We start from the raw sequence: 27,654 nt of genomic DNA on the forward strand, positions 1-27,654 counted from the left end.
CAAAAATAAAGACCGAACATATGACTTGAAAATGTGCACTGAATAACATCTGCATGCCTTGGTCCTATTATGCCCTGTCCTCTAACCCCTACTTTACCCGAAGATTGTACTTGTTCTTCTTCAACTGGTATTATGAAATCTCTATTACCAAAATCCAGCTGAAAGAGTTTTTTTTTTCTCAAAACTATTGAGTTCCAGATGTTTAAGGGTTAACATGACCATGTCATGGACACTGCAGGAACCATTGCTGTAAAATTGGACTACTTTGGATCCAAAATAGATCAGACTATTTTCTAAATGGTGTGCAGCCAGGAACTTTGGAAGAGTAGAAAGATTTTAGAGTCCATGTACAGAAATCACTAAAAGCTAGTGGACAAGTACAATATATTTTTCAAAGGCTAATGGAATGTTAGCCTTTATCACAAAGGGGCTGGAATACAAAGGCATGAAAGTTATCTTGCAGAAATATAAAGCCCTGGTTAGACCCCATCTGGTATGTTGTGTTCAGTTCTGGGGACCACACCTCAGGAGGGACATATTGGCTTTGGAGGCCATGCAGCGCAGATTCACCAGAATGTCACCGGGTCTAAAAGGGTTAAATTATGAGGACAAGTTGCATAGGCTAGACTTGTATACCCCTGTATATGGAAGATTAAGGGGCGATCTAATTGTGGTGTTTCAGATGATTAAAAGATTTGATAGTTTTCCTGTGATTGCGGAGTCCAGATCAAGAGGACATAACTTTAAAATTAGAGCCATGCAGTTCAAGGCTGATATCAGAAAGCACTTCTTCATAAAAAGGGAAATGAAAATCTGGAGCTTTCTCCCTCAAAAAGCTGTTAAGGGTAGGTCAACTGAATGGTTTCCCTGGTTCCTTTGGTCCTAGAATGACTTAGCCCTAAAGTCGGAAGATTCCACGCTGAACATGAGGTATCCCAATTTCAGGGCTACTTTGTTTTTGGGACTTATAGCCTAATTTCACCTAGAAACAATTAACTAGATTATTGCAAATATGAAATTTGAATTGTTTTTGAAATTAAGATATTAAAATAAACCAAACGTGTTATTTTCTAGTAATCATGTGCCAGTTATTTCCTGACAATTGCTCTGTGATTGCATCACATTGCAGTCAATAATTCTGCACTGTGGAAGTCATCATGTATGAACTATATGAACCACTCTGACTTGCACTGACACCTGCCACGAGCAAACAATGAAGCAAAACACAAATGGAACTGTCACTGGAACAGTCATGAGAGTAATTGATACCTGGGAATGATTTTGATGCTCTCAGGCTCCAGATGACAGTCAAACTTCTGTCTCGCAATTCATAATGTTGTCTGATGAAATAATGGCTCCTGGTTGTACGTTATTGTTTAGGTGATGAATGATTACAATAATCAAATTACATGAGGGAGCAGCCTACAGAAGTAAGCAGATGCTAGTAATTAGAAACAGAATTAATGACATCAGGAAATAATAGGTATGTTTATTCTAGTCTGACACCAAAACCCATGATTTACAAAGGTAAAACAAAATAAATAGTTTTGTATAGGATTAGCGCTTGATTTCAAGGATTTATGTGGTACTGTAATGTAATAGTTATATTAGTGGATAGTAAACCAGAGAATGGTAGTTCAAATCTTAACCATGGCGGTTTGAGAATTTGAATTAAGTTTTTAATAATTCTGGAAATTAAAAGATGGTATCAGTAAAAGTGACCATGGAAGTGTTGAATTGTAATTCAAAAAGGAAACCTGCCATCTTTATTGGGTCTGATCTATATGTGACTCCAATCTCACACCAACGTGATTGACTCTGAACTGTTCTCTGAAGCGGCCTAGCAAGCCACACAATTGTATCAAACCACTACTACTGTCACATTCTCAGAGCAACTAGAGAAAGGCAATAAATGCCGCTCTTGGCAATGGTACCCACATCCTGAGAAAGAATTAAAACAGTGATAAATGGTGCAGCTTAGTATATGTATTATTGGACCAAAATTTTTAAATGGCATAGTATTTTTTGAGATTGGTAAGATTTCTGATATTTTTGGTTGAGAACTGTTTGAGGCGAATTATATTCATAAAATTTGTGTTTTGGAAACAATGAACTGAAGTACGACCTGAATTGGATCAGTCAGTCTCACTTCACCAATTCGGACACCTTCCCCTTAGCTACTGAGTACATTGCCCTACATGGAACTGAACCGTACAGAACAGGAAGATCCCAGCTTTAATACCCTCTGTTTTTTGGGTTAAACCAACCTCAGCCAGGGTGACCATATGGCTGTTACATTTGGCCTCAGCATTTCTGGGCTAACAAGGGCGGCAGCAACAACAACTTGCATTTATTTAGTGTCTTTAACATCTTACAGCACAAATGCACAAGTAGTGCTGGTGTAGCTGGTGCATAGAACCAAAGTGGAAGGTATAGGTTTTATTTCTGTATGACAGCCTGGAATAAAATTGAAGATGTAACTCTATTTTCATATTGAGTGATTGTACGATGTTGTTCCATTTAAATTACCTGTTCTTGAACCATGTTGGATTTGATTCTCTGGTGATCCTGCAAATACTGCGCTACAAGGATTTTAATATGGGGCTGCACATGGTAGAATGAGGAATTGTTAGAAATTTCAGCTATGTTCTAGATATTCTCTTAGTTTCAGCGTCATCAGCCTCTTCTATAAGCAGATTCCATATCCCTTATGATCAGGGGTTTACCATTACAGCCCCAATATCTAGTCATACAAGAGCATGATGAATGGCCATAACAACAAAGCCCGATATTACATAAACTTTATGCAATAACTTCCCACATGCCCTCATGTCTGCAACTCCTGCCTTCCAAAAGGTGGACTGATTAACACTCTAGTGAGATAAGGCCAATGAAAAGTCAAGGAGCTGGACTATTTTTCTGATTACATGTCACTGAACAGAGAAGCGAAACCTAACTCACTTCATAATGCTTTTAGTAAGATTTGAACAATAAAACGTTAGTGAACTGCAGAACATTCTTTGAACCAGTCCCTTTTCTCTGAATGGTTGGTCCTAATCTTTGTGCAGTGGTTAGCACCGCAGCCTCACAGCTCCAGCGACCTGTGTTCAATTCTGGGTACTGCCTGTGTGGAGTTTGCAAGTTCTCCCTGTGTCTGCGTGAATTTCCTCCGGGTGCTCCGGTTTCCTCTCACAGCCAAAAGACTTGCAGGTTGATAGGTAAATTGGCCATTATAAATTGCCCCTAGTATAGGTAGGTGGTAGGGGAATATAGGGACAGGTGAGGATGTGGTAGGAATGTGGGATTAGTGTAGGATTAGTATAAATGGGTGGTTAATAGTCGGCACAGACTCGGTGGGCCGAAGGGCCTGTTTCAGTGCTGTATCTCTAAATCAAATCAAAAATCAAATCAAGCAACTTTTGTTTACCCCTGAATTTCTTGGAATGTATTCACAATGAAATCACAGTGTAATTTTCTACATTTCTGTGTTGAAATTTCATGCATTCATTTGTCAATACTGGAATGTAAAAATTCACATAAAATGAGCACAAATGCAACAACCCCAACTAACCATGAAAACATTAGTGTCCTGAGACTTTGGTTAAGTACAGAGCAGGGCTTAGTAGGAAAGACAGTTTCAAAATCAGAAGGAAATTGTCAACTCACAAATCTCAAGTATGCTGATATTGGGTGACTTCAAGCCATGCTGTGTCTAAATATTTTGGCGTAAATCCACACCGGCGCATTATTCACACAAATCCAGGGATGGGGTTAAGTAAATGAGCAGCAGATGGTTTTGGTGGCTGTTTCTTGGAAGCGATGCAAATGGAAGAAATACACATGTAGTGCTGTTTCAGTGTAAACTGGTGTGTATTAATTACTTGTGAATTTCCTCAAAAAAAAGGTGCAACATTGCTCTTACACTACAATTAAGCCAAAACTTTCCAGGAAATTCTGGGTCAATGTTGTATGAATTTGAAATAGGAACTATTTACAAAATGGAGAACTTGAGCTGGTTTAAAGACAGAGGACTGAATTTTACCTTGGGCAGACGGAAACCCGCTTCCGCCTAGCCCGGGGATCCGTCCCGTATTTTACGGGTTCCCGGGCTTTATTGTCCCGAGGCGGGAATTCCACCCGCTTGAGGGAGGAGGTCCCGCTTCAGTGAGCTGCTGGCCAATCAGTGGGCCGGCAGCTCTAATTCCCAGCAGCGCCACCGGGAGCAGGAGCCACTGCTGGGACTGCAGCCCAGCTGAGGCCATTGACCCTGGAGAGTGGGTAAGTTGGGCTTTCCTCACCAGGGGGATCAGTCCTTCCCTGGTGAGGCTGGAGTGGTAGTTTGAGGGGAGGGGGGTGTCTAGGGTCCTGTGGGTGGGTTGGGAGGTGGGGGTGGCCCTCAATCGGGCACCCTGTGCCTGACTGCCATGCCCAGGCGTGGAAAGGCTGGCAGCGATCACTTGCCATGGTAAAATACCTGTGGAGGTGGATGTCGGCCCTTAAGTGGTGATTAAATAGCCAGTTAAGGACTTTGTTTGACCTCGAGCGGGCAGGCCATTTCTCCCCCCTCGCCCAACCACCATAAAGTCAACCGGAGGCGGAAGAGGGGCAGGTAGGCCTCCCGGAGCCTCCTGCTCAATTCTATGCCACCTCCACACTAGAGGCCTGCTACCCAACCCAAACCCAACAGGACCCAACAACACGTGGCGGGTTCGGGTCGGGTCAGGCCCATCTTCCGGGACCAGCTTTCGGGCTCGAGTCGAGTCAGGTGGAGTCCAGGTCGAGTTGGGTCAGGTCGGGCCCAGGCCAGGTTGAGTCGGGTCGGGTCGGGTTGGGCCGGACACACACGGTAAGTGCTCTGGCGGTAAGTATTAAAAAATAAAAAACTTACATGAGCCGGGAGTCCGGAACGAAACTGAGTCTGTGCAGTGAGCGCGTGACGTCACTATGACATCATCACGCATGCGCTGCAGCTTCTTGCAGGTTTGGTGTCAGGAAGGTAAGTAAAGGGATGGTTGGGGCCGGTTCAGGTCGGGTTGGGCTCGGGGCAAAATCAGAGGGACTTGCCGGGTTGGGCTCGGGTCCACTGTGGTTCGGTTGGGTTCGAGTTGGGTTCTTTTTCCCAACCTGAAGGAGGCCTCTACCCCACACCACCAACTGACCCGTTGGGGCGGCGTAAAATTCAACCCAAAATTTCTACTAGCTTTCAAGCAATTTATTTCGTATCAAATGTCCTTAGAAATAGCTATTGAATAACTAACAGAATCGGAGATTCCTCCTGATTTACACCCAGATACACGTCATCTGAATGCAAACAAGTCAAACAGCATGAAAGATCACCAAAATTTGGGCATAAATGAGTTTTGCTCATAGCACAATAATTTTTTGGGAAGACAATGCACATAATAGCATTTTACACCTGATGCTTGAAAACAAAACACTGACTGTACATTCAAGTTGTGTTTGTAGCCAATATAACAACTGGAACAAACTTGACAGGAGGAAACACTGGCTCAAACAAATACAATGCCTCCCACCTCCTTTCACTTCCCTGGATTGGTAGACTTTGCATTAATAGATAATTTAGGCCAGAGGATTGGGAATATTTTAGGAACCAGCAGCAGATGACTAAAAAGCTAATAAAGAGGGAGAAACTTGATTATGAAAGTAAATTGGCAAGAAATATAAAAACAAACAGCAAGAGCTTCTAAGGGTATATAAAAAGAAAGAGAGTAGCTAAAGTGAGCGTGGGACCCTTGGAGGATGCGACTGGAGAATTGATAATGGGGAACAGGGCAATGGCAGATAATTCAAACCAATATTTTGCATCGGTGTTTATGGTGGAGGGCACTATAAACATCCTACAGATATCAGATAAGCAAGGAGCGAATGGGAGGAAAGATCTTGTAACAGTTTCTATCACGAAGGACAAAGTATTTGACAAACTAATGGGACTAAAGGCAGACAAGTCGCCAGGACCTGATGGCCTACATCCAAGGGTTTTAAAGGAAGTGGCTGCAGAGATCGTGGAGGCATTGGTTGAAATATTCCAGAACTCGCTGGATTCCGGGAGGGTCCCAGCAGATTGGAAAACTGCTAGTGTGACGCCCCTGTTCAAGCAGGGAGGGAGACAAAATGCAGGAAACTATAGGCCAGTCAGCCTAACATTGGTCATTGGGAAAATGCAGGAGTCCATTAATAAGGAAGAAATAGCAGGACATTTAGAAAAGCTTAATGCAATCAAACAGAGTCAACATGGTTTTGTGAAAGGGAAATCATGTTTGACAAATTTGCTAGAGTTCTTTGAGGATATAACAAGCAGAGTTGATAAAGAGGAACCAGTAGATGTAATGTATTTAGATTTCCAGAAGGCATTCAATAAGGTGCCACATAAAAGATTATTGCACAAGATAGGAGCTCACGGTATTGGGGGTAATGTATTAGCATGGATTGAGGATTAGTTAACTCACAGAAGACAGAGAGTCAGGATTAATGGGGCCTTTTGAGGTTGGAAAGACGTAACTAGTGGAGTACCACAAGGATCAGTCCTAGGGCCTCAATTATTATCTATATTAATCACTTGGAGAAGGGTGTAATATATACAAATTTGCAGATGATACAAAAATAGGTGGGAGGGCATGTTGTGATGAGGACATAAGGAATCTGCAAGGGGATATTGATAGGTTGAGTGAGTGGACAAAAACTTGGCAGATGGAGTTTAATGTAGGAAAGTGTGAGGTCATGCACTTTGGTAGGAAGAATAAAAAGGCAGATTATTATTTAAATGGAGAGAGACTTCAAAAAAGTGCAGCACAGAGGGATTTGAGTGTTTTTGTGCATGAAACACAAAAAGTTAGCATGCAGGTGCAGCAAGTAATTAAGAAGGCAAATGGAATTTTGGCCTTTATTGTTAGAGGGTTGGAATTTAAAAATAGGGAAGTCTTGTTACAACTGTACAGGGTGTTGGTGAAGCCGTACCTGGAGTACTGTGTACAATTTTGGTCCTCATATTTAAGAAAGGATATACTAACATTGGAGGCAGTTCAAAAGAGATTCACTAGGCTGATTCGTGGGATGAAGGGGTTGACTTATCAAGAACGGCTAAACAGGTTAGGCCTTTATTCATTAGAGTTTAGAGGAATGAGGGGTGATCTTATTGAAATGTACAAGATTCTGAGGGGGCTTGACAGGATAGATGTTGAGAAGATGTCTCCACTATTGGGGGAATCTCAAACCAGGGAACATAGTTACAGAATAAGGGGACACTCATTTAAAACTGAGATGCGAAGGAATTTTCTTCTCTCAGAGGGTAGTGAATGTCTGGAATTCTCTATCCCAGAGAGTTGTGGAGGCTAGATCACAAAAAGTATTTAAAGAGGAGGTAGATAGATTTTTGAAATATCAGGGAGTTGAGGGCTATGAGGAGCTGGCACGAAAGAGGAGTTGATGTCTGGGGCAGATCAGCCGTGATCTTATTGAATGGTGGGGCAGGCTTGAGGGGCCGAATGGCCTACTCCTGCTCCTATTTCTTATGTTCGTATGTTCTTATAAATTGAACAGGCCATGTGCTCTGGGCACTTTGGTTTCCTGCAAAGCTGAGAGTGCTTCTGACAATAGGCTATATATAGCATTGCAGGGCAAGTGAGGTAGCACTATATAATATTGCTGACTGTTACCCAGAGCTGCCAACATGCCTTGCTATCAAGTGCATGAAATGGGAAGGGTCAACAGAGGATAGTATAAAAATATACTTAAGAAAAAGCAAGCAAAAGGGGTTCATGAAAAAATTGGATTTTTTTTCTTTGACTTCCAACGCTGTCCTAGGCAGCCTCCCACCTTCCACGCTTTGTAAACTACAGCTCATAAAACACTCTGCTGCCCATATCCTAAGTCGCACTAAGTCCCGTTCAATCATCACTCGTTGACCTTCACCAGCTCCCAGTCCGGCAATGCCTCAAATTTGACATTCTCCTCCTTCTAGTGTTCAAATCCCTATACGACTCATCCCTCCCTATCTCTGTAACCTCCTCCAGCCCTACACCCTCCACGTTCTCTGCATTCTTCCAATTCTGGCCTCTTGTGCATTATAGATTTCTATCATTTTACTGTAGTAGCTGTGCCTTCAGCTGCATAGACTCTAAGCTCTGAGATTCCCACTCTAAATTGCTCTGTGTCTCTCCCTCTCTCTTCTCCTTTAAGATGCTCCAGAACATCTATATCTTTGATGAAGCTTTTAAACATCCGTCCTAATATCTTTTTGCATTTATTGGTGTTAAATTTTGTTTGATAATGGCCCAGTGAAATGCCTTGGGACATTTTACTAAGTTAAAGACGTTAAAAATTCAAGTTGCTGTTGGTACCCAAATTCCCCTCCTTAACCCAGAGATCCTGAGGTCAACTGTAACAACCACATTGTCACCCTGGTATTCTGAGAGGCACTAAATTATGTCAGGCAAGCCCCCCACCTGCCAAGACTGAGGCACACATGATTTTGCCACATGAACATTAAAACTTAAAATTGCAAGCCCATGACTGGAAAGACATTTGCATAGTAACTGACAGTGTTGGAACAATGGGGACCCAGTCGTTGCTTCCCCAATACACAGAAGAAGTGATCAAACCAGTTTTAGTCACATGACTAACTGGCTGTTGCAGAGATTTGAACTTCCAACAAGGGATTTGAACAAAGAGCGCCATGTGCTCCTAGAACTGAAGTAGAACCCTCTCCTGTCTGCCTGCTCCCATCTCCTTCCCACGGAACTGAATCTTGTGAAAACACGTCAATCTCAAAGAGAGACAAGTCTCCTAGATGAACAAAGTTTAAGCAGAATACTGGGCCCCAACAAAATGCAAGAATTATCTACAAAAGGATTATACCATGAGCTCGAAGCACAGTAACAAGATATTGACTCAAATTGTTCCACTTTATCTTTTCTTCTCTTTTCTGTCCCTATCTGCATGTGTACATTGCATGTGCATGCTAGCGTGGGTGTGTCGTATATCCATAGGCTTCAACCGTATTATAGTTTAAGTTTTAATAAATTTCACTTTTCTCCTTTAAAGCTGAGAAAACCTGATGTGTTGGTTTCTTTGCCTTACAATTGGAAAGCTGTGAACAAGGATTCACCAAAAAGGGGAGCTCAAAGCACAGTGTGTTTAAAAATAAACCCCTGTTATAATAAGACCAGGTAAAGACCGCAAAAGACCCCTAGACACATTTCTAAACTGGTCATAACAATTAGTCATTATAGAAATGTTATTGATTCCTTCATTGTCAGCACTTGGAGGAATTGCTTAACATGTTGTTTCTGCTTCTTCCCCTTTCATTGTTCCCAATTTTCTTCCCTTGACTTCCTTCCTCTTCTGAAGGCACTGACACATGTTTTGGGCCCCACCAAATTCATGGAAAAATTTTACAAATTCCACAATCATAGCACTTTAAGAATCATGAATTTCACAATTCCACGTATTTAAATCTTAAATTTCACAGTGTCGCAACAAACCATGAAAATGAATTATTTAATACAAAAAAGAACAAGGGATGTTTCTGGTTTCAAATTACATTTATTGTATACTCACAAACTATTGTAAAAAGCTGACTATAAACAGGTCGCATGCTTTACTCACTGTGCAACTGTCACTTTCTTCATTCCCTGTCTCTGCGCTGTGAACACCTGTCCATGTTTAGACACAGCTCTCTCCGCATCCAGAGTTTATTGAAATTGTCAGACATCACCTTGCTAGCCTTCCAAGGTGGGGAATTCTGCATTCCATAGAGTTCCAAAACTGCAGCACAGGCAAAGTACAATCTGCTTCATGTCAATGCTTTTATAAGCAGGAATCTCCAGCCCACAGTTCTTTTCAATGCCAGGAATCGTATCAAATGAGTTTAAATCCACCATCAACAGGTGCATTTGTGCAGGGTCAAAGATACGCACAGCTTTCAGGATCATAGCAGAAGGTTGTTGAGCCACTTTTTCTTCATCGCTTGACTCTTGCCCTTAGTAGTAATATTGTTTGAGCTTCTTTGCCATGCAAGAAAACTCCTGTTGAGCACAGGTATTTAATTTAGCGTCATCACAGTATTTTTTGTTTGACAGTGCTTCCGCCCAGAACAGTACATCTGTTACTTTATTGCAAGCTTTGTGGATTGTGACTTGTCGAGATTTAAACCAAGTGATTAAATCCATCAGTTGTGTAGCTTTCATGGCAACAAAGTGAACCTCCTCATTAAGATGAGCATCGTTTAGGAGGGTTACAGTGTCTGTTAAAACCTTTTTTTCTTGATGTCAGTATGAGCTTTTCTGAAACAAAGTCTGAGTAGTATTTCAGGTGAGCTACATGATACTGTACTACCCAAAACCAAGAATTCCAATGTGTAATTACTGGCTCTGGAGGATGGGCGATGTTTTGTTCCCCAATTTCAGCCACATTTGCAATATGTTGCCTGTACTAAAGCTTGCAGCTAAGGCAGTGTTTGAAAATGTTTTTTCATGAAGCTGACCAGTTTGTCGACTTTACCAAACCAGTCTTGATGTTCCATGGTCAAGAAACCAAGAGTATCTTCGCAAGTGCTGATTATGGTAGCTTTGAGGGCAGACCAGACATTGTGGACATTCTGTGATTCCTGTTCATTGAGCGTCACCAAGTTGCTTGGAAGTTGCTGACTGAGCTGATCTTCCTTCACAGAGTCCTTGATACCATCGACGTTGATTTTCACCTGAGCTGGCATGCCAAGCATCCACACACTATTGAGACAGTCACAACTGAGCTAGGCTGGTCATGTAGCCAGAATGCCTGACATTCTCTTACCAAAGCAAATCTTCTATGGTGAGCTTGAGTCTGGGGTGTGCTCTCATGGTGGTCAAAAGAAGCACGAGAAGGACACTCTGAAGGCTTCGCTCGGAAGTTTTGATAATCGACCCTGAGTCCTGCGAGGTGCTTGCCCGGGATCGCTGCACCTGGTGCAACCAAATAAAAAAGGGTGTGGCCTCCTCTGAAAGCAAATGCATATCAGAGGCAGAGAGGAAACGCAAGGAGAGGAAATCCAGAGCTAGCAGCTCATTCAAAAACTCAGTCATCTGCGGTATCCTGCCCTATTTGCAGCAGAACCTTCCAGGCACAAATCGGTCTTAGCAGTCACCTACATACCCACCAGAACCCGCCCGAACACCTCCAATGATGGACATGATCATCCTCGCCTCAAAGAGTGACTGCACCACGTTGCATTTAAATTCAAAGATGTACCGCAACTACAAAGGGTTCCACTCCCTCTATGTACAGCTGATGTGCGACCATACTCAGTGCATCAAACAGGTCACTGCCTGCTATCCTAGCATGAATCATGGTACATTTATTCTGTGCCTATTCACTATACCATTAGCATTTGAGCCATCACGATAAATCAGAGGATGGCTACTGGACAATAAGGGCTATCCGCTGACCACCTGGCTTATGACTCCAGTGCACGACTCATACACATGTGGCCAGCAGGCATATGATGAGAGTCATGCTGCCACACAAAATGTCATTGAGCAGACCATTGAGGTCCTGAGGTAATGCATCCACTGCTGGACTGCTCTGGAGGAGTCCTGTATTACTTTTCAAGGGCGCATGTCACAATTCGTCATGGTCTGCTGCATCCGGCACAACCTTGTCATGATGAAGGCACTGCTCTTGCCACCAGGTTTATGGTGAACAGCTGAAGAGGAGAAGGAAGGGAGGAGGCAACCAACACATACCCTCCCTGGATGGGTAGTCCATGATTGACTCATTCGACTGCGGTATCAGTAAACGCAACCCCAATTCCTATTAGCAACCGTCCCACATCTTACCATCACTCTGTCACTGACCATCACAGAATCTTCTTGGCCACAATCCTACTATAAAAGCTACCACAGAACAAACATTCCAAACCAATTTTATCAAACTATCCAATATTCCACACAAAAGTCAACTAGGCACCCTTGTGCATTCCTTTAATGGCAGTCATCTGTGTGCCTAGTGCTCCTACATAGTGCTATCCAAGTGGCTGCAGTATGGCTGGTGGAAGGTTTCTGACTTTCTGTGGTAGAGACTGCAGATGGCCTTGCAGGACAATTTTATGCAGCTCTAGGTCTTGAGGGCCTGGATTTGGGCTGCACAACTTTTGCAAGCGCGGCAGCAGTCTGGGCTGGCTGGCTGACAGGTAACAGCAAGGGAGTGTGGCAGTGGTGGGAGGTTGAGTGCTGTCATTCTAAGAGAGGACAGCAGATTCATGCTTCACTGCTACTCCCCCAGGGCAGTACCTCAGCGATCCTAGTAATCTGCTGAAGCACAGATTGCTGGACTGCTGTGAAAAGCTAGTAAGTATCCACAGCAATGGTGGCAGCATTAAGAACGTGCATGGCAGCAAGCTGAAATTGCATGACCTCAGACTGAGCTTCCACTGCAGCACTCAGACATTGGGTGGTTTCTGCTTGCCCTGCAAAGGAAGTTGGGACATCAACCATCAGATGCTGCATCATGGTTGGTTCTGAACATGTTCACATTGAGTTGGCCACCACTTCCAAGCAGGAAAGGATGCGCTTCAGCTCTTTGAAAAACCCTGTGCAAAGTTGGTGCCAGGTTCCTCTATGGTCCTGAACATTGCGTACAGGACTTTCCAGTGCTTTCTGGTAGGCTTGCCAATGCATGAAGAATTGCATTATGCATACCCATCAGCCTTCTTTTGTAGCCTGCTCTATCGAATTGCTCATCTGAGTCCTCTGCATCAGAACTTGTATGTGATCTCATTCTCTGGCAACCTGTGCTACCTGCGCTGGCTGCAGGCTACTCATGTCCACTGTCTCATCACATGCAGATCCCATCTCTAAGCTATCCTATAAAGTACACAGTGTCAGTATCTGATCTGGTGTCTGTGAGCATGAGATCAAGTGATGGTGTTTCTTCATCATCACTGTTTTCTTGCTCTTCCACCACTGCCTGGCCAGGTTGCAATTCTTGGGTATTTAAAAAGAAAAAGGCACCAAGTATTTCTGTGTACATACCCATCAGTCTTTCCTGTACATGACCTCATCGAGTCCACTGCGGCAGAACATGTGTGAAATCTTGTCATCCTGCAAGCTGACATCTATGCTACCCTTGTCCCATCCCCCGGCTGCAGGCCAGTCATGTCCCATGTCTCATCACATGTAGATCCTACCTCTGGCCTACCCTCTAAAGTACACACAGTGTCAGTATCTATGCTGGTGATTGCCAGTGTCAGAGCGAGTAATGGTGTTTTTCTTCATCATCAGTCACTTCTTCCTCTAGCACTTCTTTCTCCTGCACCACTGCCTGGTCACGTTGCAGCTCTTGGGTATCTGAAAGGGCAGCAGAACAAGGGTAGGGTTGCAGTGAGGGGAGGGGGGGGGGGTGGTGAAGAAAGACCACCTGCAGTTTGTAAACCAGAAGAGTTTGTGTGATGAAGGGAAGGGGAATGTGAGAAGGGGGATTCGGTATGAACACAATGTCATCTTCAATGATTTAAGCTGCACCATTCAGTCATGGCCGCTCCAATGATGGCCAGCACTATATCCTCCATGGGTGGAAGGACATGTAGCCTTGCCTGACCTCCCACCCCAAGTTAGCTCCTGCTGCCTCTGGTTGTGTGCCATATTGTCCTTCAAGATAGATAGAAGTGTATCAGTGAGTGTGGTGCAATATATTTGGGTGATAGGCCTATAATAGTTCAATAGCTGCCAGTGTGTGCAAGATGTGAGATATTGAGATTTGGGTGTGAGGCTTACAGCGGTGCTAAGTGTGTGAGGATGAGTTAAAGCTATGATTGTTAAATGTGTGTCCTGATTGATAGAGGTTTTTGGTAGGTGAGTGATGTAGGTATGTGAAGCTGGTGGAGCAGTGGTTGGGATATAGCATTTGAAGCTGCATTAACTGACCTTGATCATTGAAGTCATTGAACTTCTCGTGATACTACTTCCAGGTCCTTTGGGCTACACTGCTTGCATTGACGGAGATGGCTATCTGGTCCCACTACCTTCACAAAGTTTGTCTAGAGGGACTCCTGGCTCCCTGTGAATAGAGGACCTCTCTCTTCCTGTCTGCCTATGCCATGTCAGAGAACCTTGGAGCATGATGTCTGCCCTGTTGTACTATATTCACCCTTCTTGCAGGTCAGACACTGTTCCACAGCCACTTCCAGCACCTATTGAAACAGAATGTACCTTGCCTTGAAGAGGTTTTGGATGGCTTTAAGTGGTGTTAGCCTTGTATGAATTTGGATCCCCTGCTGAGGCATGCAGCTGCTCAACAGCATGTTTAGCATGGGCTGCGCACATAAATTATTTAAATGTGCTGCCTGCTTCGGAAGCAACGGACATGAGTTGATCCTGCATTGCAATCCCCGCACACTTTATTGGGGGTTTTTGAATTTTGCTCCCATAACTGAGTGGTAATTAGGTTTTTCACAAAGATACACAGTCCCCGTGTCGATATTTGTATTTGATGGAAATCTGCATTCTACGGAGAGTGAAAATGCAAATCTGCTATTCAACTGAAGTTTGTGCTGTTAGTTTTTTCAAAAGTGGCTTGCTTCAGATGCTCGTGCCACCTCTGATAGTGAAAGATTGTTTCCACTGGTGGGCAAATGAGGAACTCAGGATCAAAAACAAAGGTTTCTCACTGCAAGAACCAAGGAGGAAGGGAGGAGGAAAAAGCTTGAATTGAGGGCTATTAGACCATGGGATTCTTCACCACATGTGGTTAGTGAGGTATAAACTAAAACTTAGTTTAAAAGAGAGTAAGATAAATATTTAAAAACGAGGACTATAAAAGGATTAGGGGAATGGCATTAAAGGAGAGAATGCCAGCACTGGGGGTTGACTGCCATTGGGCGTATTCCAGAGGCACAAAGGATATGAAATTGGCCATTTATTCAACCATTTTCTGGGTGGAAAACAGGGAGGAAAATTCACCAATTTGATTTTTTACCCAGAAAACTGTTAAAAGGAAGACCCTAGTATTTTTACACTTCAACCTTTTCAATGCTTTCCTTAGTTCTTTCAGATTGTAAATGCATAATCACATAAAAAAACATGCAGGAAAATGATCCCGCTCATTATCTGTGACCACGGCAATCCATAGAGAGCCCAGGTGTCTTGAGTATTTTGCCTAATTTTTTGCCACTGGCATAAAGCAGAATAAGACTGAGCACAAGTAACAGAAATGTAATCTGAGCTGGTCTGAACTTGGACAATTCATGTTCATTGTGGAAAGGTCCTAACTTGGCCCCAATTAAACCAGTTCAGATTCAGCTACACTACATCCGTTACTTTAAAAGGAATTGTCACATACTAAGACCACTTTCTATTACTCATCTAACACATACTTTGTATATTCCATTTAAACAAATATATTGTACAAAAAAACCTCAATGACAGTAATAGAAAAAGGATATTTAAATTAAGAATAATTCTTTGCAACTATTGATTTTTAAGATGAATACCGATGATGAGAAGCTCTTTTCACGTTCTTGAACTCCCTTGCACGTGATTGGAGAACAGCTAAAACTAAACAAGATGACAAGTGATGTGTGATACCTTACCTTGCTCCTCTGCTCACAAATTAATGCTCAAAGCCTTACAGAGGGAAAAAAAAATTAAGGAGTCTTCATTCCCGGGCTTGAGAGAAACTTGCTCGAGAAAGCACCTTCTGAAACAGTACATTGAGAGAAAGAAGAGGATGTTCTAGTTGGCCAGAAAATTCAGACTGTAAAAGACCTCAGGGACAATACCCTGAAGGTGAAAGAAAATCAATAGAATGAAGAAGAGGTCAAAAGTTCTTCTTGAACTCAGAGTTCAAAACCTTGTTAAATACTTACTCCGACAGACGTCTCTCACAGACTGTAATCACCAAGCAGTGTCCAATAAAGTGAGCAATTGATTATTTGGCATGAGTTAATCCTGTTTATATGCAGACCTGTACAAAGTAGAAACTTGATTGTTATCTGATTGCAAAATTGGATTCTAGAAAATCAGCTGGCTCTCTATTGTGACTAATAACGAATAAGAGTATAACAATGTGTAGTGGTCAAAGTCAAAGTTGTGTCATTTAGTGTGGGTTGATTTCTAAAAAAACACTGACATAAAACAGGAGGGTAACAATCTAAAAACTACACTATGCTGTGGCAATGATGTGTCCTGTTACACTGTTGACCAAAATAGTAAAAGAGGAAATATGAAGTGGTTTAGCATCTGTGAAAGGAAATAAATCATTGGGCCTGGATAAATGTATCCCAGGTTGTTCGGAAAAGCAGGGGAAGAAATAATGGAGACTGACCATCATTTTCCGATTCTCTCTTGCTACAGGTTTGCTGCTGGCGGACTGCTAACGTACCTTTGTTTGAGAAAAAAGGGATAGACAGAGTAACTGCAGGGCTCAGTACTTACGGTTTGTGATTTCTATCAATGATTTAGACTTAAATGTTGGAGGCACGAATAAGAAGTTTGTAGATGATACAAAAATTGGTCATGTGATCGATAGTGAGGAAGAAAACTGTAGACTGAAGGAAAATATCAGTCATATATCCAAATTTGCTGATGATACAAAGTTAGGCGGCATTGTAGACAGTCTAGATGACAGCATAAAATTGCAAAGAGATAGTGACAGACTAGGTGAGTGGGCAAAACTGTGGCAGATGGATTTCAATGCGGGCAAGTGTCAGATTATCCATTTTGGAACAAAAAAGGATAGAGCAGGGTCCTTTCTAAATGGGCAGAGGTTAAGTACAGTGGATGTCCAAAGAGACTTGGGGGTTCAGGTGCATAAATCTTTAAAATGCCACGAGCAAGTGCAGAAAATAATCAAAAAGGCTAATGGAATACTAGCCTTTATATCTAGAGGATTGGAGTATAAAGACACAGAGCTTATGCTGCAGCTGTACAAAACCCTGGTTACACCCCACTTGGAGTACTGTGAGCAGTTCTGGGCACCACACCTTAGGAAGGATATATTGGCCTTGGAGGGAGTGCAACGTAGGTTTACAAGAATGATACCTGGACTACAGGGGTTAAGTTACGAGGAGAGATTACACAAATTAGGCCTGTTTTCGCTAGAATTTAGAAGGTTAAGGGGTGATCTGATTGAAGTCTTCAAGATATTAAGAGGAAAAGACAGGCTAGATGAAGATAAGCTATTTCCACTGGTTGGAGATTCTAAAACTAGGGGGCATAGTCTAAAAATTAGGACCAGACCGTTCAGGAGAGATGTTAGGAAGCACTTCTTCATGCAAAGGGTGGTAGAGGTTTGGAACTCTCTCCCACAAACAACAGTTGAAGCTAGAACAGTTGTTAATTTTAAATCTGAGATAGATAGATTTTTGCTAAGCAAAGATATTAAGGGATATGGGCCAAAGGCAGGTATATGGAGTTAGGCCACAGATCAGCCATGATCTCATTGAATGGCAGGACAGGCTCAAGGGGCTGAATGGCCTACTCCTGTTGCTATGTTCCTATGTTCCTAAAATATCAAAGGACTGGCAAGGTGGGCAGGGAGTGGCAAATGGAATTCAATCCAGAGAAGTGTGAGGCAATGCATTTGGGGAGGGCTAACAAGGCAAGGGAACACACATTATATAGGAGGACACTGAGAAATATAGAGGAACAGAGGTACCTTGGAGTGCATGTCTACAAATCCCTGAAGGTGGTTGGACAAGTAGATAAGATAGTCAAGAAGGCACAGGGGAAACTTGCCTTTATTAGCCGAGGCATAGAATATGAGAGCATGGAGGTTATGCTAGAACTATATAAAACGCTTTTTAGGTGGCAGCTAGAATAATGCGTACAGTTCTGGTCGCCCGCATTATAGAAGGGGTGGAATCACACTTGAGGAGATTTACGAGGATGTTGCCAGGACTTTTGAATTTTAGCTATGAGGAAAGATTGGTTAGACTGGAGTTATTTTCTTTGGAACTGAGGAGGCTGAGGGGTGATTTAATTGTGGTGTATAAAATGATGAGGGGCCTAGATATAAAGGGTAGCAAGGACCTAGTTCCCTTAGCAGAGAGGTCAATAACAAGGGGTCATAGATTTAAAATAATTGGTAGAAGGATTTGATGGGCGTTTAGGAGAAATTGTTTCACCCAGAGGGTGGTGGGAGTCTGAAATTCACTACCTGAAAGGGTAGAGACAGAAAATATTTAAAAAGTACTTGGAAATGCATCTGAAATGTCATAAACTACTGACCATAGGCCACTGACCCAAAGATAGAAAATGGGATTAGGCAGGATAGATGATGTTCAGACAGCATAGACACGATGGGCTAAATGGCTTTCCTCTGTGCTATAAATTTCTATGATAACTACTATATTTATGCTTCGGTCTCCTGTCGACCTGTTAACGTATAAGTACGTTAAAAAAAGATCCATTGACAATATGAGGAACATTCCATTAAGAAAAGATTGGACTGTCAGATTGCATTGTGCACATCACATGGAACCTCACTTGAGCTATTCTTCTTCTCTTCTTCTTTGGCCTCCTTGTCTCGGGAGACAATGGGTAAGCACCTGGAGGTGGTCAGTGGTATATTAGTACATATTAGTATATTAGGACTTGATATATTAGTACAATTAATATGCAGCATAAAGAATACCGCTGACTGTGGTATCAACAGATGGGAATTGACTGAAAGGAGCCATAAAGATCTGCAACAGTCAAGTGCATGCCCTAAGAAATGGTAGATGGATTTTAATATCATTGCAAGATTACGCATGCCAGAATAGGGAACATAAAACCTGTAGGTAATGAAGAGGTCCTATTTTGAAAAAGGCCAGTTGATTGTAAAACTGGATGAACTCCATTAGGATATTTCCAATAATGGGTGGCCCACCCAAATTAATATTTTTTTAAACAAAATTAATTACCTATCGCTCAAAAAAGGCATCAGTGAAGTTGTTTACTTGAGCTTTTGCGTGCTGCTGTGTATTTTTTCCTGTGGATTTTGTACTTAAGGTATTGGATGTAATGCTGGAAAATGAAGCACATTTCCATTTCTAGAAGCCAAGTGTTAGCATGAAGCACTCCCAGGTAGGCATTGCACAGTTAGATCAGAGCAAAGCTCCTTCAAATCTGCACTAACAACGTGCTTCTGCTGCGAACGCAAAAGAGTACCCACTACTGCACCACTGTGACATTTCCGTTTCTTACACCAGTCATTCTGTGTCATTTCTGATTGAGGTTGCCAAATTTAGGAAGTTGTATGATGTGGCTCGTGCCCAGAATGACCGGTGTTGAAATTTCCGCAATGTATTTTACATAGAACTCTTGAGGTTTTGACCCCATCAGTCTTCAGTGCATTCAAATCCATATTGCAGCTGCAAAAGGCCAGTGTATTAACGCCCTTGGCTGCTTTTTCATGCAATGTAAAAGCAAAGAAGTAACAATAAGAATATGATTTATATCTGGTCATAGATAGCAAACACTCCAGTGAATAAGTGGTGTCGCACTGTTGTTATCATCCTATTCCTGAATCTATATCTATTAAGCAAAATCTAAATGTACACACTTGTCACACTGCATGGCTCACACTGACTCTGAACACTGAGATGTTAAGACAGGACAAGCTGAGGTGATGATAAAGGAATCATATGAATATTATACATGTTCAGATACTGGGTTGAACTCTGTGTTAAAAAGTTGCCTTTCACCTTGGGTTATGTATGGCTTTAGATCCATCTGGATCCTGATGGCTCTTATGGTTCAAAGAGAAATGAACCCTTGGAGAAGTGAGAGATGGGAATGTCATATCAGTTCATAGGGGAATACTACTGATGATTATAAGACATAGTGACAAGCATGCCATTATATCTTGCAGCATGTCGGAGAATAATTCTGTGTTATATGTTTTCAGCTGAATTTTCAGCTGAGATCATAGGAACAGGAATAGACCATTCAGCACCTCGAGCCTATTCAAGCCCAAAACCAGTGAGGTACATCGGGATGTCTGTTTGATACCCACAGCTCACTGTTTCCAACCAAAACAGGCCTGCGCCTGGCTTCTTTCCTCTATCCCCCAGAATGGGAAGGCTTGTCTTTGATTCAGGACAAGTTAAAGTACAGTCCATTCCTGAAATTCGAAGTGGTTTTTCAGCTAAAAATTTGAATTATCCAATAAATTGAACTTAACAATGTGAAAATGTAATGTTAAAAAGCTGAATGATCAAATAATTTGAATTAAAAGATGTAAAATGTATTTCTATAAGCCAAAAATTAGTTAATATAAGTCATATTACTGTTTATCTGCCAGTGCAGTTTACTTCTTGTGCTCTTATTTTCTTTGAACCCCTTTGTTGCTTTTAATAGTTTTCCCAGTCTACTGGATTTTCACTCTTCCTCGTATTCGTATAAGCTTTTTCTTTCAAATTGATGCTGTGTCACACCTTATTTGTTGATCATGGTTATTTACCTACACTAGTGAAGATTTTTACTTTTTAGGAATATGTACTGGTTTTCGAACCATACCAAACTCTCATTGCAATACTTCCCACTGTTTATCTGTAGATTTATCTACTAACAGTTAAGCCCAGTTTATTGTGGCCAATTAATTTTACAACCCTTCTCAGCTTTCCTGACCTAAATTTAAAGAATTGTTCTATGATTCTCCCTCATAAACTTTATCAGGTTCATCCTGTCATTATTTGCTAGGTGTTCTCTTACCGTAAAATTATTATAGGACATCTAGCTAATTTCAACACTTTTCTGTACATCTGAATATAGCTGAAAGAAGTCTGCTCTGTTCCTACATTTTTATCTATGGAATGCATTTAGTATAGTGTGCAGAGGAATGGGCAAATCCTGAGTTTATTCTGTTGGTGACTAAGAGTCACAGCAATAATGACTTTCCTACACATTGTGATGTTTTTCCAACTCATGGGACAAAAAGTGCATCTCATTGTTCCTGTTTCTGTGCTGCAGTGTTACTGACTTCAATTGCTTAATACAATATTAGTTAAAACAGAAATGCTGCAAGTTCAGAAATAAGCAAAAAACCCACAAATGGTGCAAAACTAATTTGTTATGACCAGGTGAGAAAGGTGTGCAGGGGTCTTTTACTGTCTTCACCTGGTCTTATTGTAACAGGGTTTAATTTTAAACACAATGTGTTTTGAACTCCCCCATGGTGAATCCTTTTTCACCACTTTCCAATTATAAGGCAAAGAACTCAGCGTAAACAGACTTTCTCAGATTTAAAGAAGAAGTGAAACTTATTAAACCTTAAACTTAAACTCTAATTCAGTTAATGCCTTTGGATACACGCCACGCCCCATGCTAGCATGCATATGCAATGCACACATGCAACCGGAGACAGAAAAGAGCAGAAGAAAAATAAAGTGAAAAATGTTGGGGTAATCTCTGAAGAGGGGTTTTTACTGTGCTTCGAGCTCACTGTAGTCCTTTTGTAGGTAATTCTTGCTTTTCGTTGAGGCCCAGTATTCTTCTTAAGCCTTCTTCACTGTAGGAGACTTTTCTCTCTTGGGGTTCATATGTCTTCAATGGTTTCCGAAGCTGGTGAGAGAGGGATGACAGTAGACAGGAGAGAGATGTTCTCAGTCTAGGAACAAACAGCTTTCTGAGTTCAAATTCTCTGTGGCAAGTTCAAATTCAAAATACTCCAAGTCAGTTAGTCATGTGACTAAACTGGTCTGACCACATCGGTTTGTGTACTCGGCCTCTGAGCAGTTAACCTGGAATGCTAGCATCTCCACCTTCAATGTCTAGTAATCAAAAGTCCATTGTGGATTAAATTGGAGCAGGAGTGGCCCCTTTGTCCATTCCAAGTACTGTCTGTTACTATGCAAATATCTTTCCAGTCAGGGGCTTGGCAATTCCTTGTGATAGAACCTCGTTTCTTCCCAGTAGCAATCTTAAGTTTTAATGTTCATGTGGCGAAATAATGTGTGCCTCATTCTTGGCAGGTGGGGGCCTGCATGACAAAATGAATCTGAAATATTTTACTACTTAATCCACTTGGTTGTGCAAGACACAAAAGAGCAAATGGGTCCCCCATGAATTCTTTTGTAAACTCGATTTGCTTAAATAGATATCTTTTACTGGAATAAGTGTCTATGGCATGAGTTTTTGGGTCTTAAGATTGCTTCTTTACTGGCTTATTTGTATGGTAAATTTCTATTAATGTACTGGGAAATATTTTGAAAATTTCAACTTGTACACAATGGTTTAATAAACTATGAAAACTTTAGGGAAACAAAGTCGGGCTCTGTCTTTTTGTCTCTCATCCTCTTGAAATTTGGTCATTCCTCATGATGGAACCATCCTTTCTGCGTTTTATTGTATCAGGTCATTAAGGCTTTTATGTTTTGGTCTCAGCCTGCATCGTAGACAAACTGGCATCAACCCCTTGCCTTAAACATTGATCCATTCCTGCATTTTCCATCTACATATTGTTGAAAGTGACCCCATAAGTGGGTCGCTACAACCTACTGCACATGCTGCCCTATAACCAGTCTCTTGATACCTCTACAACATTTCTTGTGCTTTTTTTCATCCCTGTTAGCTGATCTGATCGATCGATTTGAGCTTTTTGACATTGCCCATGATTGCCACATACTGATTACTTGCAGCCTCTTCTTTGTCTAAAGAGCACCTTTTCACTTTAAGCTGGTTGTTGATAGGCAGTTATTACTTTGTTGCCCTTATTATAACTTATTCACATTTGATTTTTTTCTGTTATTTTCCCTTTCTTCTTTATGCCCACTCTTTTACCAGCTTCTATGCCATCCCTTGCCAATAATGCCACTCCTGTCCCTAATTTTACAGGGTCACTTTGTGAAACATCTAAGCACCTTCTTCGGAAGAAATAAAGGGACTACAGTAGGCCATTCAGCCCCTTGACTCTTCTGCCTTTCAATTAGATCACGCTGACCTGTATCATAATTCCATCTACTTGTCTTGGTTCTGTGACCCTTGATAGATTTTTGTTGGACAGGACGATCAACCTCAATTTTGAAATTTTCAATTGAACTAGTACTACCTCTTATTCATTGTCCAATATCCTCAACCTCATTGTGCGTGCAACGCATTAAATTAAATACACCCTTGCAGCAATAGAAAAACCATTTAATCTTTGTTCCACTCCTGTGTTCTCACCTAACTCATGGTACATTGTCCATATGACCATTCTTGATGCATAAGCCTAGGCAATATACATCATAGTCTATTCAATCATGGCACACAACTAAGCCTAATCACGATTCTGAACATGTGGAGTGAGGGGACAAGTAGTTGAATGGCTAGCAATCTGATTACAAAACAAAAAGCAAAGAGTAGGAGTTAAAGGTCATTAGTCAGGTTAGCAAAAGGTGTTCGTAAGAATCGGTGTTGGGTCCATTGTAGTTCACCACTTACATAATCAAATTTGAACTCAGAAATCAGAAGTGTACTTAATACAGAGGGGGACTGCAACAAAATACAGTCAGACATTAATAAGCTTGCAGAATGACCATGTATTTGGCAGAAAGTGTAAGGTGGTACATTTTGGTAGGAAGATTAAGGAGGCCACTTACTCCTTGTAAAATAAGTTTCTAAATAGGGCAGAGGAACAGAGATCTGGGAGTACAGGAGTGACACGGGTTAATAAGGAAAACCAAGCATAGCAAGCACTGGGGTTCATTACTAGAGGAATAGAATTGAAAAGCAGAGAAGTTATGTTAAATTTTTATGGAATCTTAGGTCGCATTTAAGTACAGTGAACAGTTCTGGTCTATATATTGGGGAGGCAGTGGTAATGTCACTGGACTAGTAATCCAGAGCCCAGGCTAATGCTCTGGGGGCAAGGGTTTGAATCCCACCACGGCAGACGGTCAAATTTAAATTCAATTAATAAAATCTGGAATCAAAAGCTAGTCTAATGGTAATCAATGAAACCATTGTCGATTGTTGTAAAAACCCATCTGGTTCACTGATGTCCTTTAGGGAAGGAAATCTGCTGTCCTTACCTGGTCTGGCCTACATGTGACTCCAGACCCACAGCAATGTGGTTGACTCTTAAATGCCCTGTGAAATAGCCTACCAAGCCACTCAGTTCAAAGGCAATTAAGGACGGGCAATCAATGCTGGCCTAGTCAGTGACACCCACATCCCACAAAAATACAAATAAAAAAATTGCAGAAACGATATAGAGGCACTGGAGAAGGTGAAAAAAAGATTTACTAGAATGATACCAGATCGGAGAGGTTCTGCTATCAGGAAAGGTTGAGCAGGCTGGAATGCTTTTCTCGAGAAAAGAAAAAACTGAGGGGGGGTTACCGCATAGAGGACTTTAAAATTATGATTGAGTTTGATAGGTTAGACATAGGGAAGGGGTCTCCACGTAAGCGGGAGGGGGAGACTAGAACTCGGGCTGATAAATATAAGATAGTCACTGATAAATCCAATTGAGCTTTCAGGAGAAACCTCTTCACCCAGAGTGTGGTTGGAAAGTAGAATTTGCTATCACAAGGAGTTGTTGAGGTGACTAGCATAAATGTATTTAAAGGGTAAGCTAGATAAACATAAACAGCTGTCTCTGACCAACAGGTGTGGGAGCAGGAGGCTGCCGACAGAGACAACTGATGCATAACACCCAGAAAAGCAACCTACAAGTTCAAAACAAACAGATGCAAGGCTGTTGAAGAAAGGCGCAGACAATGGAAGGAGCTTACTTCTACCAGAGCCGCTGCAAACCAGTTCTTGTGCCTCAACTGCTCAAGAGCCTGCAGATCAAGAATTGGCCTCTTCAGTCACCAATGATCATGCGGACTACCACAGAGACAAGCCTTCCAACAATCTTTGCTTGCGAGGAATCTGTCATCATCATCATCCTCAGATAAAATTGCAGAAGAAGGAAATAGAATGATATGTTGATGGGGGTTAGATGATGAAGGATGGGAGGAAGCTCAGGTGAAACAAAAACGCAGCATGAACCTATTGAGCTGACTAGCCTGTTTCTGTGGTGTAATATTATGTAATTCTATGTAATTTTATCCTCAACTCGCTTTCATAGGAAAGCACTTTTCAGTAGAAATCATTGGATAGCAATCTCTAATAGAGGACGATAACCCTGGCTTTTAGCTCAGCGTCACTGACGCTAATTGTAGTGTGTGTATTGCTGCTTCAGTTGATATCAACCATCGCAGCACACTTGACACTTGAGCTTTCCTGGCAGGCAGTGCACTTACTGGCTGGGCTACCAAGGAATTTTGCAACATTTTCTTCATTGTATTTTAACCTGCTATTGTGTTTTGGTTCTTCACTTTACCTGGAACAACATTATTTCTGTCTAGTTCCCGATTGTCTATAACCATTTGCTTAACCAAGTTATCAAAGGATTGCACATGTAGCTTAAATGAACTCAACTGCAGTGTTGTGTTTTGAACTTACCACTCAGCTCTTCGTCTGGGTAAATGCAGGGCCTCAACCCTGTATCAAATTCTTTAATCTGGTTTCCACAGACTCAGAGCCATATTGGTCAGAAACTACAGTGATCCTTCAAAGTGCTTTCAATTCCTGAAGTTAAGGGTTAAAATAATTTGCAGTGATTTTTATGCAGTTTCCAGAGAGTACGCCTAAGAGAAGTTCATCAAGAATATTTTGTAAAAGAACACTAAATTAGCTGTAAACATCCAAATTTGTAATGCCAACAGCAAGATGCAGACTAACTATATTGTTTAGACCCTAATAGTGGGGTAAATTTTGATTTTGTACAATGGTGTTGATGGTTTTAAGCCTATTTTACATACCTCCCAATGTTTTCCCATTGAACAATGGAATTAAAAATGTAAAACGGGCTGCTGACTCACTATCACCTGTTTTCATTATTGCACAGAGTTGACATCTACCCCACTTACAGTATTACAGTTAGAATACTGAAATATTCATGAAGTGACAATTAAAACCAATTTAACATTTATTCTAACACTGGACAGTGATTTCTGGAATCCACCATCAAAAATAAACTAATGATTATCTCACATTAAATAAATAAATAACATTGAAGAAAATATATTTTGTCCCAGTATCTATAAATAAGTAATACCTTTAAAAAAAAACCTATCCTGGACATCAACTCATGATTTCTGATAGCATACACTCTCCCTCTTCGATTACTGTACTACATTGTAAATTTACTCGTGGTCACCCAGTACCTTTGAAATAATTGCTGGCCAAGCAGGTGGTTAAGTATATAATTCACGCGGCTGAATATGTTGAAGCAGCGACTTTGCCAAGTTTTTAACCACTAGATAGACTGTATTGAGCAATCAGAAGAATCACCATTAACAACAGTTGCTCTATTCCTATTCTACTTGTAATTGGCTCATTATTTGGATCAATTATTTGTTTTTAAATGTCCTTTTTCCTAAAAAGAAGACTTTATTTCATTTGCTGTTGTGCATAGTTGATATCAAAGCACATATTGAAACAGTCACACAAAAACTACAACCAGCAAAACAACATTAAAATATTAATTGCTGTAAGGAAATTGTGGAAGGATCATCCCACAATATATATTTTATAGAAAGTACAAATACACCTAATTATTAAACCGTTACCTGTGTCTGATGAGGATGTTTGCAAGCACAGTAGAGGAAGAGGTAATAGTTGGTGCAGGTTACACGAATGCCTGCCTTTATAAATACACGGGCATTCGTTTTGTTGATCAGTGTGTATCTTAGTTTCCCTATGAATCATAAGTTTCCAACCCACCCCAACACACAATCCCCTGATTTATTTTATAGTCAAATGTAACCAAAAGGTTTGTGGAGGGGCTTCCCAGCACAGAGAGTTCAGCGGCAGATCTGGAAGTTGCAAAAACTTAGTGGCCAATTCAACAGTTTACATTTGATACTGATTTATAGCCTTACTCTCACAGGTTATACCAAATGTATTAAACATAGCTGATCTGATTACTTTGCTTTTTACCCTATTTTTTCTCTTTTGTACATGCTGACTCATGCTAGAGGATTGGTTCCACAGGTTCATGTTGCTCTCTTATACCTTGTCTATGTGGCAATTACTCATTTTCGATTCTAGATAGTAAGGGTGTGTAGGCTATTTGGTTATTGAAGAGTATCACAGCAGAATCCTCAGTGGACATTCATATGTACATTTTCCAGCACCAAGATCAATAAGCTTTGCTGGCTTTCCTCCTCCCTAGTCCAGAGCAACTGAGGTAGCAATCTAACTGGTGCCTGGGCACAGAACAGCTATCAGAGAAAAAAAACAGAGTTCCAACCGAGGTTCTTTCCAGTCTGCATAGTTCAGAACAGCACCACATTGTTCACATACAAACCGTATCACCAGAGGAAGGGGATCTGATTGAAAGGGTGCTTTGAAATGAAAATGACCCTTGAAAGCCACATCACCAGTTTAGCAGCCAGAGATCCCATGGCACTATTTGAAGAAGAGCACAGTTCTGATGTCCTGTCCAATCTTTATCTCTCATCCAAAACCACCTAAAACAAATTATTTGTTGTTATTTGTGCAACCTTGCTGTGTGTAAATTAATTGCTGAGCTTGCCTACAAAGCAACAGTAACTTTAAAAGTAATTCTTTGGTCAAAACATTCCTTAGAATATCCTGAGGATGTGAAAGGCACCAAACAAATGCAAGGTCTTTCTTCCTTTAG

The 27,654-nt window shown here is 41.4% G+C and overlaps 1 protein-coding gene across 4 annotated transcripts in view; it reads right to left on the bottom strand.

Moving 5' to 3' along the window:
• The window catches only part of LOC137370120 (dendritic cell-specific transmembrane protein-like), a 49,473-nt gene extending 22,813 nt beyond the window's left edge, over positions 1 to 26,660 (bottom strand). The window contains exons 1-4 of one of the 4 annotated variants that reach the window (XM_068032305.1): positions 26,579 to 26,645; positions 25,410 to 25,535; positions 15,857 to 15,954; positions 1,270 to 1,422 (exon numbers count right to left, since the gene is read on the bottom strand). The gene's annotated coding sequence lies outside the window, so the exon portion shown is untranslated. Of the gene's footprint in view, positions 1 to 1,269; positions 1,423 to 15,856; positions 15,955 to 25,409; positions 25,536 to 26,578 lie in introns of all 4 variants that reach the window. The other 3 variants (XM_068032304.1, XM_068032307.1, XM_068032306.1) reach the window with 3 other exon arrangements.
• Positions 26,661 to 27,654: the final 994 nt, after the last annotated feature.

This window comes from Heterodontus francisci, chromosome 5 (genome assembly GCF_036365525.1).
Source record: "Heterodontus francisci isolate sHetFra1 chromosome 5, sHetFra1.hap1, whole genome shotgun sequence".
Lineage (NCBI taxonomy): Eukaryota > Metazoa > Chordata > Chondrichthyes > Heterodontiformes > Heterodontidae > Heterodontus > Heterodontus francisci.